Source organism: Dasypus novemcinctus, chromosome 2 (genome assembly GCF_030445035.2).
Source record: "Dasypus novemcinctus isolate mDasNov1 chromosome 2, mDasNov1.1.hap2, whole genome shotgun sequence".
In the NCBI taxonomy this organism is placed as follows: Eukaryota; Metazoa; Chordata; class Mammalia; order Cingulata; family Dasypodidae; genus Dasypus; species Dasypus novemcinctus.
Window position 1 is genome coordinate 140,283,435 of NC_080674.1, and position 14,596 is coordinate 140,298,030.

General features: G+C 41.4%; 1 pseudogene; it reads left to right on the forward strand.

Annotated features, from left to right (window-relative positions):
• The first annotated feature begins 13,219 nt into the window (after positions 1-13,219).
• LOC101415806 (lysine-rich coiled-coil protein 1-like) lies at positions 13,220-14,167 on the forward strand (annotated as a pseudogene).
• Positions 14,168-14,596: the final 429 nt, after the last annotated feature.

Below are 14,596 nucleotides of genomic sequence, written 5' to 3' on the forward strand. Positions count from 1 at the left end.
ATGAACCCAAGCCATCCCTCTTATTTCATTATCTAAGCATTTTCCTTCACTTGTACTTTAAAAATATTGTGCACACTTAACATTCACCTCTTCAAATTCTACCAGTCAGAACAGGTCATAATTTGAGAGTAAAATAATAGTATAAACTAGTCAGAACTTTAAAGAGTCTCATAGAACCTCGTGCAGTAACTGTCCAGAAATCACCTCTAGTTCAATTGAAAAATACCTTCCTAACATCTGCCTCTGACCTGTTTTCTTGCAATGGAGGAGGCTCGTGAAGCTCCGTTTATTTCTCCTAATTTTGAAGCAAACATTTCAAAGATTCTGTTTACAACAAAATACAAGGGTTTTGAGGAGGTTTGTGATAGACAATTGTGAGAAAATGTTTTCTATCAGACCCCAAAACCTGTAATTCATTAGCTTAAAACAAGTACAGAATTTTTCATTTTTATTAAAATTAACTGCACTCTATTTCTCTTAACCGTCAATCTGTTTTCATTATATGTATGCGTGTATAAAATGAGGAAATATATTAGTGCAAAATTCAAAATATATTATGATAGCGTGAGAAATAATTACTTTACCCAGCCCTGTCATTTAGATATGAGTCCTAGAGGTTATCCCTAATTTTTTAATGTATTCTTTCCAAAATATGTCATATACATAAAAAATACATAAAAGGAAGCAGATGGGGCTCAAGCAATTGAGCTCCCATCTACCAAATGGAGGGTCCCAGTAACATTCCTGGAGCCTCCTGGTGAAAAGCAAGCTGGCCGGCATAGGTTGGATAGCTGGCGCAACAAGATGACACAACAAAAAGAGACACAGAAGAGAGACAGTGAGAGACACAATAAACCAGGGAGCTGAGGTGGCTTGGGAGATTGAGTGCCTCTGTCCCATGTTGGAAGGTCCTGGTATGAGTTCCCAGTGCCTCCTGAAGAGAAGACAAGCAGACACAGAAGAACACACAGCAAATGGTCACAGAGAGCAGACAGCTAGCTGTGGGGGTTGGGGAAATCGTTTTTAAAAATACATAAAGACTTTCAGTAAAAAAAAAATACGTGAACATTTATTGCTTTTCCCACAAAAGATAATGCACTTCATACATGGTTTGGTTCCTGCGACGGCTTGCTCAGTCGGTAGAGGTGGGGTCTGGCTGCGGACGAGGGGTCGGTCCAGCTCTGGACGAGGGGTCGGTCCCGCTTGGGACGAGGGGTCGGTCCGGCAGCAGACGAGGGATCAGTCTCACAAGGGGTTGCGCGGTTCGGCTGACGGGGTCGCCCGGCGAAGCCGGCGACGAAGGGGTCGCCCGGAGAAGCCGGCGACGAACTGGGGACAAGGGAGGCCAGGCCCTTGTCGGGGGCTCTCAGGACTGGAGGGCGCACGGCAGAAGAACCACCGCGGAGACAAGGTAAACACGCAAGTCCACTTTATTGAGGGAGAGGCAACAGTTTTATAGGGGCTGGGGAAGGCTGATTGGTCAAAGCCACGCCCTGTTCTGATTGGTTGCCGGCAAAAGGTCAGTGGGCAGTACTGGACGGGGGAGGGGTGGTGGTTAGGGATTGGCTGTCGCTGTTGCTGGGGGAAGGGGCAGGGTTTAGGGATTGGTGGCTGCTGTTGCTGGGGTGGAGGGCAGACTGGAGTTTCCCGCCCACGCCTGGCTGTTGCTGCTGTCCGGGGAAGGGAAAAGGGCAGACTTGAGTTTCCCGCCCACGCCTGGCTGTTGCTGCTGTCGGGGGAGGGGAAAAGGGCAGACTGGAATTTTCTGCTCTGCGCCTGCGCAGGGAGAAAGAAGAAGAAGGGTGCCGCCCCACAGGCATCGTGTGGCGCCATCTGGGAGGAGGGGCGGCCGCGGAAGCATGGCTGCCGAGAAGGGGAGACCCGAGGGCACTCTGCGCCCATGCCAAGCTTCCTTCAGGGGTGGCGGTGAGTCCGACCAGCCACCCTATTATGGGGGCAGCGGCTTGGCCTGCCGCGGCCGCTCCCCCGCTAGGCCAGCAAACCACACTTCAGCCCGAGGGGTGACCGCAGGTTCCTTCACTTTCTTATGTAAAAATATCCTGGAAATCCTTCCATATCAGTACATAAAGAACTGCCTCTTTCTTCCTAGGAGCAGTATATTCTGTGTTATGTGAATATCATGATTTATTTAAGCAATCTCCTACAGAGAGGCATTTAGGTTGGTGCCAAGCTATTACTATTACAAACTATGCTGCAATTAATAACCCCATAAAATACATTTATTATACCTGAGGGACCCTCAAGCCAGAAAAAAAAAAAGCCCTTTTAAATTTCCTCTTTGTTGAATTTTGAAATCTCCAACAAGGTGGTTGATGCAAATAGCCAATCAAGCCCCTGTTCATTAACCTTGACCCAATAAAAAAATAAAACCCATTGCCCTAAACTTGCCTCTGTAAGATGGATAAACTGTGGTCCAATTAATAGGAGTCAAGCTAATTCCCTTTCTGTCTATAAAAATCCTTTGCCATCCCTAGAACCCTGATGTTGCTTCTGTTCTGGCTTTCTTTGCTGCAGCAAACTTTGGTGTCCCTAATAAAATGTTGTAGTTTCCAAACTCAACTCTGATTTATCTTTCACAAAATTGTACCAATTTCATTTGCTTGCCTTCAAAATTGACCTAGGGAAATTTACAAGGCTTTATTAGGGAGGGGGGAGTGGCAACAAGAAAAAGTTATTGTCATTTTATGCAATAATAACTTTAATTAAAGAAGTATTAAAATGCAAAAAAAAATCTTTGTTTCTTATGTTTATTTTGAAATAATGTTATTTGGCTAACAGAAATCATGATATTTTCTTTGTTCCATAAAAGGTCAAGATGATTTTTCAAATACAAAATAAGACCCTTAAGAACTAGTGTGGGGGGAAGCAGATGTGGCTACAGTGATAAAGCCTCTGCCTACCATATGAGAGGACCCGGGTTCAATCCCTGGGGCCTTCTGGTGAAAAAGAAAAAGAGAAAGCATGCCTGTGTGGTGAGCCAATGCCCATGTGAGTGCCCACGTGGTGAGCCAGTGGCCACATGAGGGGAATGGGGAGGGGAGGGGAGGGGAATGGGGAGGGGAGAGGAGGGGAGTGGAGGGGAGGGGAGGGGGAAGTTGCAGCAACTGGAAAAAGACTTTGAAATAAAAGGGGGAAATGGTAAAAACAAATGAGTTTATACAGCTAAGAGATTTCAAAATGGGAGGAGGTCACTGGGACTCAAAATGGGAGGTCATTGGGAGGTCATCAGAGGGGTCTCACTTAACGCACATCTCAGCAGGATCTCAGAGACAAAGTAGATACAACCCCAGGTAGAGGTACTACTGAGGGCTACGGAGACACCCAGGTCCTACAGTTATGGTAGATGACTCTGGAGTTCAGTGTCTTGCCAGTGGGCCCTACTTTGGAATTTGTGCTCCTGAGTGTGACCGAGTTGAACACAGATGTGACTTCTCTACACATATCTCTTCTGTCCCTTTTATTGAACCTGAGGTTGGTCCTGAGGTTGGGTATGCCCAGGAGACTTGAATCTCTGGGCTATGTGCCAGCTGGGCCCTGAGCCTCAGTGGTATTGCACCACCTACTCTCCAGTTTGTTGGACTTATCCAGGTCAGCTGACAGGGAGATGAGGAAGGACAACCATCACACCAAGGAACCGAGAGTTACAGTGGATTTACTGATGTTCTACTATAGAATTATTGTGACTCTAACAATGGAAGAAATTTTATCATTGATGTGGAGATAGTGGCCACAGGAGTTGCTGAAGTAGGGAGAGGTAAAAGGAGGTATGATATGGGGGCATTTTCAGGACTTGGAGTTGTCCTGAGTGATATTGCAGGGACAGATGCAGGACATTATGTATCCTGCCATAACCCACTGAATGGATTGGGAGAGTGTAAACTACAATGTAAACTATAATCCATGCGGTGTAGCAGTGCTCCAAAATGTATTCATCAAATGCAATGAATGTGCCACACTAATAAAGAAGTTGTTGATGTGGGAGGAGTGGAGGGTGTAAGGAGTCGGGCATATGGGAACCTCCTATATTTTTTAACATAACACTTTGTGTGATCTACGTATCTTTTAAAAATTAATTAAAAATATATTAAAAAAAAAAGAACTAGTGTGGGGAAGTGGCAATGAGAGAGGGGAAGGCAGGGAGTACAAATAAGGACTTTCCTTTAGCATTCTGCAAACAAAGGAATTCTTTTCCTTTCAGCAAAGGAGAGAAAAAAAATTCCCAAAATTATTTCTCAATTCATAACACTTTCATACTCCATCATTTTATTTAGTCTAGTGCATCCATTTTAACCCAGTGAATTTTCCATCTCTGACTTCATGTTCTGGAACAACTTGAGACTACTGCACAGAATGGAGGAATTACAGAAACCATGAACCATAGAACTATAACAGAAAAAAAATCTCAGAAAAATCTGATTGTTTTATTACATGGAAAAATATAACAGAATTCAATGTATATTGGTAGAGTAGCAATTCTTAGTAGAGTTCTCTTTATTTTCTAAGTCAGGTTTTTTAAGGTATAATTCACTAAAAGTAAATTTCAACCTTTTTATGGCATAATTCTAAGGTTTCTGACAAATGCATATGACTGTGTAATCACTACCAACAATCAAAATACAGAACATTTCCATCACCCTAAAATATTCCCTCATGCCCCTTTGTAATGAACCTCTCACCTCAACCCCGGCCCTGGCAACCAAGGATCTGTTTTTCACCTACAGTGTTTGTTTGTTTGTTTTGAGGGTAGGTACTGAGGATTGAGCCCACGACCTTGAATATGAGAAGCAGGCACTCAACCACTGAACTACATCTGCTCCCCTCTGACCTATAGTGTTACCTCATAGAGTATGTAGCCTTTTGAGTATTTTCTTTCATTTAGCATAAAGCCTTTGAGATCCATTCATGTTTTGCATGTATCAATAATATATTCCTTTTCATTGGTGAGTTCTATTCTATTATATGCATATAACATAGCATGTGTAAACACTCAATTAAAGGACATTTGGGTTGCTTCCAGTTTTTAATGATTATTAGTAAAGGTTTCACTCAAGCTTTAAAATGACCTCAACCAATATTTTCCTGAAAGTGACATGTAGATACAGGAAATACAAAGTCACAGCTATCTCTATATATACAGTATTCCATATTATTTCAGAAACTCAGACAATTTATTCATTATCTAGAAAATATTTATTAAGTGCTACTAGACAGTAGGTGCTATTCTGGGCACATGGGTTCAAATAATTGTCAAATACTAGTTCCCTGGAAATATTGCCAAAACAATCTGTTGATAAAGCAAAGCTGAGTTTATTGCTTTCTGCAATAAGAGAGATCAATAACTTGACAGAGTCTTTGTAGCATTTCAGAGGGGGAGGGCAAAGTCAGGATATTTATGAGGTTTGGGGATCTAATTTAATGGGGGTTTCAATTCAGGAGGCTTAATTAGAATTGAATAAGGATCATGATATAATCGGTTAGGATTGGTGGACAGCAAGCCAAGGTTTTAAAGAGACTTGAAAAAGAGTGTATAAATTTTCTATTACAAATTATCACAACTGGTTACCACACATTTAGGGGCTTAACACAACATGAAAGTATTATCTCACAATTCTGTAGGTCAGAAGTCTGACATGGGTTTCATTAGGCTAAAATCAAGGTGTCAGCATTGCTCATTTCTAGAGGCTCTAGAATCTGTTTCTTTGTCTTTTCCAGTTCTAAGGGCTGCCCACTTTTCTTGGCTACTGGCCCCCTTGCTTCATCTTCAAAGTCAGTAATGGCTGGTTAAGTCCATTTTACTTTACATCACTCTGACCTTCTAGTCTTCCTCCCTCTTCCACTTTTAAGGACCCTTGTGATTACATTGGGCCCACCAGTTAATCTAAAATAATCTCCCTGTCTAAAAGTCAACTGAATAGCACCATTTATTCCATCAGCTACCTTAATTCCCCTTTGTCATGTATCATACCATATTCACAGGCTCCAGGGATTAGTAAAATGGACATCTTTGGGAACCCATTATTCATTCTACCACAGGGAGTAGGTAGTCTTTTGAAGTCATCAATGAGAAGTTTGATGTTCATCTAAAGGGGGTATTGAGAAGTTTTTAAATGAATAATAAAGTTATTTGCAATTTTATCTTCTTGGCCAAGAAGTACCTGGAAAAGAGAAGTTATGTTGAATATGACAGTGAAATAGTAAAATTATATGAATATAAAGAGTAGGCTGTGAGGATATAGATGGTTTCAATTTCCAATATCCCATCCCGTAGTCGTCTTCAGCCTTGAACTATAGATCTTAACAACTGGACACATGATCAATCTAAATCTTCATTATTATTTGAGGTGTCATAATTATGACTCAAGTTTCTGGAGGTGGTTGTATCAACTTACATATGTGCCAGGTTGTCCTGTTCTTAATCCTGCTGTGGAGCTCTGGGGAAAAACAGAAAATACACAGTTAAGAGTTATCCTACCTGAGGGGTAAGGGAGCTGTAGTATTTATACACCAACTACCATTGGTCATTGTTTTGTTTTTTTTTTAAGATTTTATTTATTTATTTATTTAATTTCCCCCCCTCCCCTGGTTGTCTGTTCTTGGTGTCTATTTGCTGCGTCTTGTTTCTTTGTCCGCTTCTGTTGTCGTCAGCGGCACAGGAAGTGTGGGCGGCGCCATTCCTGGGCAGGCTGCTCTTTCTTTTCACGCTGGGCGGCTTTCCTCACGGGCGCACTCCTTGCGCGGGGGGCTCCCCCACGCGGGGGACACCCTTGCGTGGCACGGCACTCCTTGCGCACATCAGCACTGCGCATGGCCAGCTCCACACGGGTCAAGGAGGCCCGGGGTTTGAACCGCGGACCTCCCATGTGGTAGACGGACGCCCTAACCACTGGGCCAAAGTCCGTTTCCCCCATTGGTCATTGTTGAGTGCTGCTCGTGGGGATGTTAAATCAAAAGCAACTCCAGCTTGTTGCATGTGCGAAGAGTAGACTCCAGCAGCCAGAGAAAGTTCTCAGGCAAACAAGAACAGGAACACCTATACAGTTGAAAATAAGACTGGTATTCCCTGAAATGGTATGGGTAAGGGGATAACGGTGGAACACCAACGTCATCTTCAATGATAAATATTATGTATACCATGTGTCAGACACAGTGCTAAACACTTTATTTGTGTTATTTAACCTTCCTGATTCTTGACTTTCCCACCACTACCAAGGTTACCGACTATCTCCACGCTGCCAAATCCAAAAGGCATGCCTGTCTCAACCTTGCAGACATTCAACACTACTGACCATGCTCTCTTTTGGAATGCATACTTCTCTTGTTTCTCAAGATGCCACACTCTCCTAGTTTCTCTCCTATCTCCCTGACAGCTTCTCAGTCTCATTTGCTAGAGATTGTCCACATTCTCCAGACCCAAAACTTGATCCTTTTCCCTTTTCTCTCTCTCTCCATGTTATGTTCCTCTAGACCAGGATTCAGCAAACTCTTTCAGATAATAAATAGTTTAGGCTTTGTATGCCATTTGACAAAAATACAACAATCAAAAAATTTTTTCCAATAAATTTTTGTTAGTGGAATTCAAAATATAAGCAAAAATAATTTAACAAAAGTTTTTATAATTCAGGTCTAATACTGAGAAGAATAAAATCTTTTTTTTTTTGGAAACGGACTTTGGCCCAGTGGTTAGGGCGTCCGTCTACCACATGGGAGGTCCACAGTTCAAACCCCGGGCCTCCTTGACCCGAGTGGAGCTGGCCATGCGCAGTGCTGATGCGCGCAAGGAGTGCCGTGCCACGCAAGGGTGTCCCCCGCGTGGGGGAGCCCCCCGCGCAAGGAGTGCGCCCGTGAGGAAAGCCGCCCAGCGTGAAAAGAAAGAGCAGCCTGCCCAGGAATGGCGCCGCCCACACTTCCTGTGCCGCTGACGACAACAGAAGCGGACAAAGAAACAAGACGCAGCAAATAGATACCAAGAACAACCAGGGGAGGGGGGAAATTAAATAAATAAATAAATCTTTAAAAAAAAAAAATCCTTTTTTGAGGAGGGCTGGATAACATTTCACTTAGTTGGAATTCAGAATTAATGTTCCCTATCATTAAAAGTGGTTTCAAATTTTCTCTGTTAATGCTGACCTGTAATGAGCTTTTATAAATTTCATTTTGGAAATAGTTTTTCACACAGATTGATACTGCCAAGTACTGATATCAATACACCAGTATGTGGTGTTAATTGAGAATATTCATCACTTGGAAGGAATTTATAGAGTTCTACTAAATTATTCTCTGGATATTTGCCTTTGAGTATATCATTACATTAAAGGCTAATTGCTTCCAATTGAAGATTAGGTAAAAAGCTCCTCAATTATGCAGTTAAATGGATTTTGAAATATGAAAATTTCCTATGCACTTGTATTGAAGTCTGAAAAAGACTGTGGCAACTGTAGTTTGAGCTCAGAAAATACATCTGCTGCAAATTTGTGTGGGAATGGAGATTTCATTTGATTTAACTTCTGACAACACAGGAAGTGCTTAAAGTTTAACATTATTTATGATTCAAACCAAGTAACTAACTATTGTTAGTTGTTGTCAAATTGACTTTACATAAGTAAAAGTTTCACCTGTAACCACTGTTTTGCCTTGTAATTTTAGGTTAAATTCACTAAGAAATATTATCAAATCTGCAGAAAACGCTAATTTCTAAAACCATTTGCTGTTCAATAATAGTGGTTGAGTGGATGTCCATTTCGGTCCTGAGCTCAATCATGATAAAACTTTACTAATCAAGCCTCAGACTGCTGTGTGGTAGGGCAAGTCAGAATATTCAGCTTTATTTCTGCCAAAAATTCATGGAATTTTGATAGCTAAGTCCACAAGAGCAAATGAAGTTCACTGTTGATACTACTGGTTCAGTAATATATGATAAATTCAAATATTTTCCACAAGACTTTAAACATCATATATTGTTAAAAGTTTTAAAAATTCATCCCACTAGGGTTTTTGTGTTCCATATATATTGGTACCCCATCAATTGTAACACATCTTAGCAGCTTCTACTTCAGATTATACTGAAATGCTGTTTTCTCAACTTCTTTGGAAATACTATCATGTTGTTCCACAAAGACCATTCTTAGAGGCTAATTTTCTGTCACGCCAAATTCAGCATTGACTCCTTAATAAAAAGCTGAGTAGTGTCTTTAACACCTGCCAACTCATCAAGAATCAAGGGTTTATAATAGATCAATCAATCAAGATCTCAATGAGGTTAGTATTTTTTAAAGAGTAAAGCCACTCTTAATTGACTGATGTTGCTCCCAGTGTCAACTCTGAGCAACTGTTCTCTACAACAGGCAAATAGTCTTACAGAACTTTAATTTCTCTGAAATATTTCCTTGGTTGTTGCAATCAAACATGATTTAATTAACTCACTCACCACCAGTAAATGACTTTACTTGCTTGGCTAACAAATGGGTCACTTGCAAATTTACTTGGGTTGCAGTCTCCTTTTTTCTTTCTTTTCTTTCTGTTTTTTTTTAAAGAAATTTTTTTCTTTATTAAAGAAGTTGTAGTTTTACAGAATGATTGTGCATAAAATACAGGATTCCCATATACTACCCTAATATAAATACCTTGCATTGGTGTGGAACATTTGTTACAATTGATGATAGCGTATTTTTATGATTGTACTATTAATCAAAGTCCAGGGTTTAACTTAGGGTCACTGGGGAAACGGACTTGGCCCAGTGGTTAGGGCGTCCGTCTACCATATGGGAGGTCCGCGGTTCAAACCCCGGGCCTCCTTGACCCGTGTGGAGCTGGCCCATGCGCAGTGTGTGCAAGAAGTGCCCTGCCACTCAAGGGTGTCACCCGCGTAGGGGAGCCCCACGCGCAAGGAGTGCACCCGTAAGGAGAGCTGCCCAGTGCAAAAGAAAGTGCAGCCTGCCCAGGAATGGCGCCGCCCACGTTTGCCTGCCTTGCGGCTGACAACAACAGAAGCGGACAAAGAAACAAGACACAGCAAATAGACACAGAGAACAGACAACCCAGGGGAGGGGGGGGAATTAAATAAATAAATAAATCTTTAAAAAAAAAAAACAAAAAAAACTTAGGGTCACTGTGTAGTGTAGTTTCATGACTTTTTAAAAAAATTTTACTCTCTTATCATATATACAATCTAATATTTCCCCTTTCAATCATATTCATATATAAATTTTAGTGCTGTTAATTATGTCCACAATGTTGTACTACCATCACCACACCACCATCCATTATCAAAACATTTCCATCATTCCAAATGGGAAGCCCGTGCATTTTAAACCTTAACTTCCCATTGGCTTCCCATTGGACTAAACAGAGTCAGTCCAATCAGAGCTTCCCTTTGTTTTAAAACAGGGATGGTAGCTGAGGACCTCAGCCATAAGACTCGAGAATTATTGGCAGTCATGCAAAGAAAGCCAGTCTGTAGTGAAAGAGCATGAACCCATGTATAGAGAAGCTTAAGCTGAGGTTTGAACAAAGGTCTAAGTGGTACTCAACTACCTGGCCTGGTTATTCCCAGATCTAGCTGCATCCCTGTCTTTCACATACTTTAGTTTGTAGAAGATGCACTTATATTTTATGAGTAGTCTCCTTTTAATTTTTTTTATTTTTGTGAGAAATTCAGCTGTGATGAGATAAACTACTTTGTATTTCCTAGTTTTTCTGACCATTGCTTTCCTGTGAGTTAAGCATATCATAATGAGTGTTTAGGTTGGTAATAGCAATATGTTACATTATTTTAAACTCACTTACAATGTCATTACATAATAAACCCAATGTTTTCCATCCAATTTGATAACAAAATACACCACTGTGCCATAAAAGCATGACATTTTATGTCCATTTTTCTATTCTTTCTTTGTTTTGATGTGATAGGTATGCACAGGTAATAAAAATAAAATGAATTATAGCAATATAGATTGTACTTGAACAGCTGTCAAGTTATAATTTTGTCAATGAGATTTGTAGTCTACCAAGCCGTGATGAGAGTACTACTTGTAGATTCTGGTTTTTTTTTGTTTTTGTTTTTTTTTAAAGATTTATTTATTTATTTAATTTCCCCCCCTCCCCTGGTTGTCTGTTCTTGGTGTCTGTTTGCTGCGTCTTGTTTCTTTGTCCGCTTCTGTTGTCGTCAGCGGCACGGGAAGTGTGGGCGGCGCCATTCCTGGGCAGGCTGCTTCTTTCTTTTCACGCTGGGCAGCTTTCCTCACGGGCGCACTCCTTGCACGTGGGGCTCCCCCACGCGGGGGACACCCTTGCGTGGCACGGCACTCTTTGCGCGCATCAGCGCTGCGCATGGGCCAGCTCCACACGGGTCAAGGAGGCCCGGGGTTTGAACCGTGGACCTCTCATATGGTAGACAGACGCCCTAACCACTGGGCCAAAGTCCGTTTCCCTAGATTCTGTTTTAACTATGAAACTCTTTCACAGCATGAAAGCAGCCATAGGCAATACGTAAATAAATGAGCAGGGCTGTGTTCCAATAAAACTTTATTTATGGATAATAAAAATTTGAAATTCATATAATTATCACATATCACAATATGTTTTTCTTATTTTGAAGTTTTTTCAATCCTTTTCTTTTTTTTTTTTTCTGCCCCCCTCCCTTGTCTGTTCTCTGTGCCCATTTGCTGCATGGTCTTCTTTTTGTCCGCTTCTGCTGTTGTCAGCGGCACAGGAATCGCCAGCTCTCTGTGTGTGTAGCGCCATTCTTGGGCAGGCTGCACTTTCTTTCGCGCTGGGCGGCTCTCCCCACGGGTGTACTCCTTGCACATGGAGCTCCCCTACGCGGGGACACCCCTGCTGTGGCAGGGCACTCCTTGCACACATCAGCACTGCACATGGGCCAGCTCCACACGGGTCAAGGAGGCCCAGGGTTTGAACCGTGGACCTCCCATGTGGTAGGTGGACGCCCTATCCACTGGGCCAAGTCCGCTTCCTCAATCCTTTAAAAATGTAAAAACTGTTCTTATCTCTCAGATTGCACAAAAACAGGCAGTTGGGTTGGATGTGGCCCATGGGCCACAGGTTATCAATATTTTAAGAAGCATTGTTTCTCTTTTCCTGTCAAAAAAAAAAGTGTAATTGAAAATCCTGGTGATGCCTGTATTAATTATCTATTGCTGTATAACAATAGCAAAAACTTAGTTCCTTAGAACAATAAAAATCTATTATCTCAGTTTCTGTGAATCAGGAATTTGGAGGTGGCTTAATAGTGTTTGAGTCAGAAATCCAGGAATAGCTTAGCGAGGTGATTCTGGCTCAGGATAGCTCATGAGAGTACAATCAAGATGTCAGCTAGGGATAAAGTCATGAGAAAATTTGAATAGGGATGGAAGACCCACTTCCAAAATGGCTCACTCATGTCACTGTTAGCAAGTGGCCTTAATTCCTTGCAACGTGGATCTAGTTATTTGGGTGTTCCCATTACATGGCAACTGGCTTCCGCAGAGTGAATCCAAGGCAGCAAGATGGAAGCAGCAATGTCTTTTATGACCTAATCTTAGAAGTCGCACTGTCATGTCAGCAATGTCCTATTGGTTGTGCAGGTCAGCCACTCAATGTGGGAGGGGACTGACTACACAAGCACTTAAATGCCAACAGGCAAGGGTCATTGGAGGTCATTTTAGAGACCACAATGCCCTTCAAATAAACCAACAATGGAAAGAAAGTCAACAAAAATTCAGGTATAAACGTTACTTTTCCCTTGTTAAGAAATTATTTCATTGCTGGGCTGTGGCGGCAGCGGCAGCGGTGGCAGCAGTTGTCTCTGCCTCTCCACGACCTCTACCCCAGCTCGTTTCCAGGCTGGTGGTGGTGGCGGGGAGGGGACAGTAGTTTGTAGACCCCCGCCCCTGCCTTGGAGAAGATACCACATCGAATGAATAAAGATTGAAACTTTTTACAGATGCCTTTGTAAAATATGTGGAATAGTGCTACGGTTTGAATCACAAAGGATTTCACAATTTGAGGTGAATGGGAGTGGAGCACTGGACAAAAATAGATCTTATAATCTCTGCATCATGGCTTTTGGTTCCCCAGTTGTGGCCCAGTCTCACTGTGTGGAGAAAGTTCATGCTAAAAATCTGAAGCACACAAAGGGCGAACATGATCAGATTTCTCCACCATGTTCTCAGCCTGATAAGGAGACTCCCTTGTTGTCAACCTAATGAAATATTCAAAGAAAACATGACTTTTCAAGACCAACTTGAAGATTATATCAAAGTGCAGAAAGCCAGAGGCTTAGAGCCAAAGACTTGTTTCAGAAAGATGAGAGAAGACTATTTAGAAACGTATGGGTACAAAGAAGAGGTTGACTCCAGACCCAGATACAGAATGTTTCAGCAAAGACTCCCATCTGAAACTGTCCAAACTTACCAAAGATCATACAATATTTCACAAACAGTGGAAAACCATTTCCCTCAGTGGGTACCAGCTCATGATAGCAGACTGAGACCAGACTCTCTGACCTACTGTCACCTCCCCAGGTACTATTCAGAAAAACCAGTACCCCTGAAAGTTAGTCAGCACGAATATAACTGTGGCTCATAGAGAGTAGAATCTGGAGTTTACAAACACCTCTCCTTAGAAAACAGTACCAGTTCCCATCAAGCCAGTTACAAACACACACATCAGAAGAGAAAAAGTTACCAGGAAGAAGACAAAGAAAAACCAGAGGAGAAGTATCCCAAGCATAAGAGGAAAAAAAATTATGGGGAAATAGATTTAGACAAACACAAGAGTATCCAAAGAAAGAAAGCAGAGGTGGAAACAGTCAGTGTCAGTACAGAAAAGATTAAGAATCGAAAAGAGAAAAAAAGCCAAGATGTAGCCTGTAAGAAAGAGGAACGTAAACGTAGAAAAGAGAAAAAAGAACAAAGCCAAGAAAGGACAGAGGATGGAATGTTTGGGACCAGTCTATCCTCGGATTTTGAAGCTATTTATTTGGTTCTCCCAAGGTTGAATTGAAAAAAGTAGTTGAAGGGGTTGATTTCATGAAGTTTGTGTTCATATCACTTTTCTAATATGAACAAGTACTTCAACCTCTAACAAAGGCCATGTGAGCAGAAAGTATTTAATATGCTTGCTCCCCAACACGGAAATTACTTTTCCTCATTCTCTAGAAGTATTATCACATTTTTCTTAGATATGATGTAATTTCCCTTAATGAGAGTGACTATACTTTTATTCATCAAATTGCTGTGATAGTGGAATTGTTTTCCCTTGAGAGGTCATTTATTTTATGTTGGAGGATTAATAGGCTTTGCAGTATCTATTTCTTGATTGAGTTTGTTTTAGTTTAGATGGGATGTTTTTATGAATGTTGGCTTACTCTATGAAGCAATTTAGACTGATTTTTTTGTTGTCATTAAATCTAACTTGCACTATATTTTCTAGGTTAAAAGCAAAAAATGAGCTATAATAAGTTTAGATTACATATAGTTTAAAAGTTATCAAAGAATCCTGATATAAAATCAGTTTATATTCTAGAAACATTTATAATAAAGTTCTAATTTCTACATGTTCTGTGTCAATGATCTGTTCC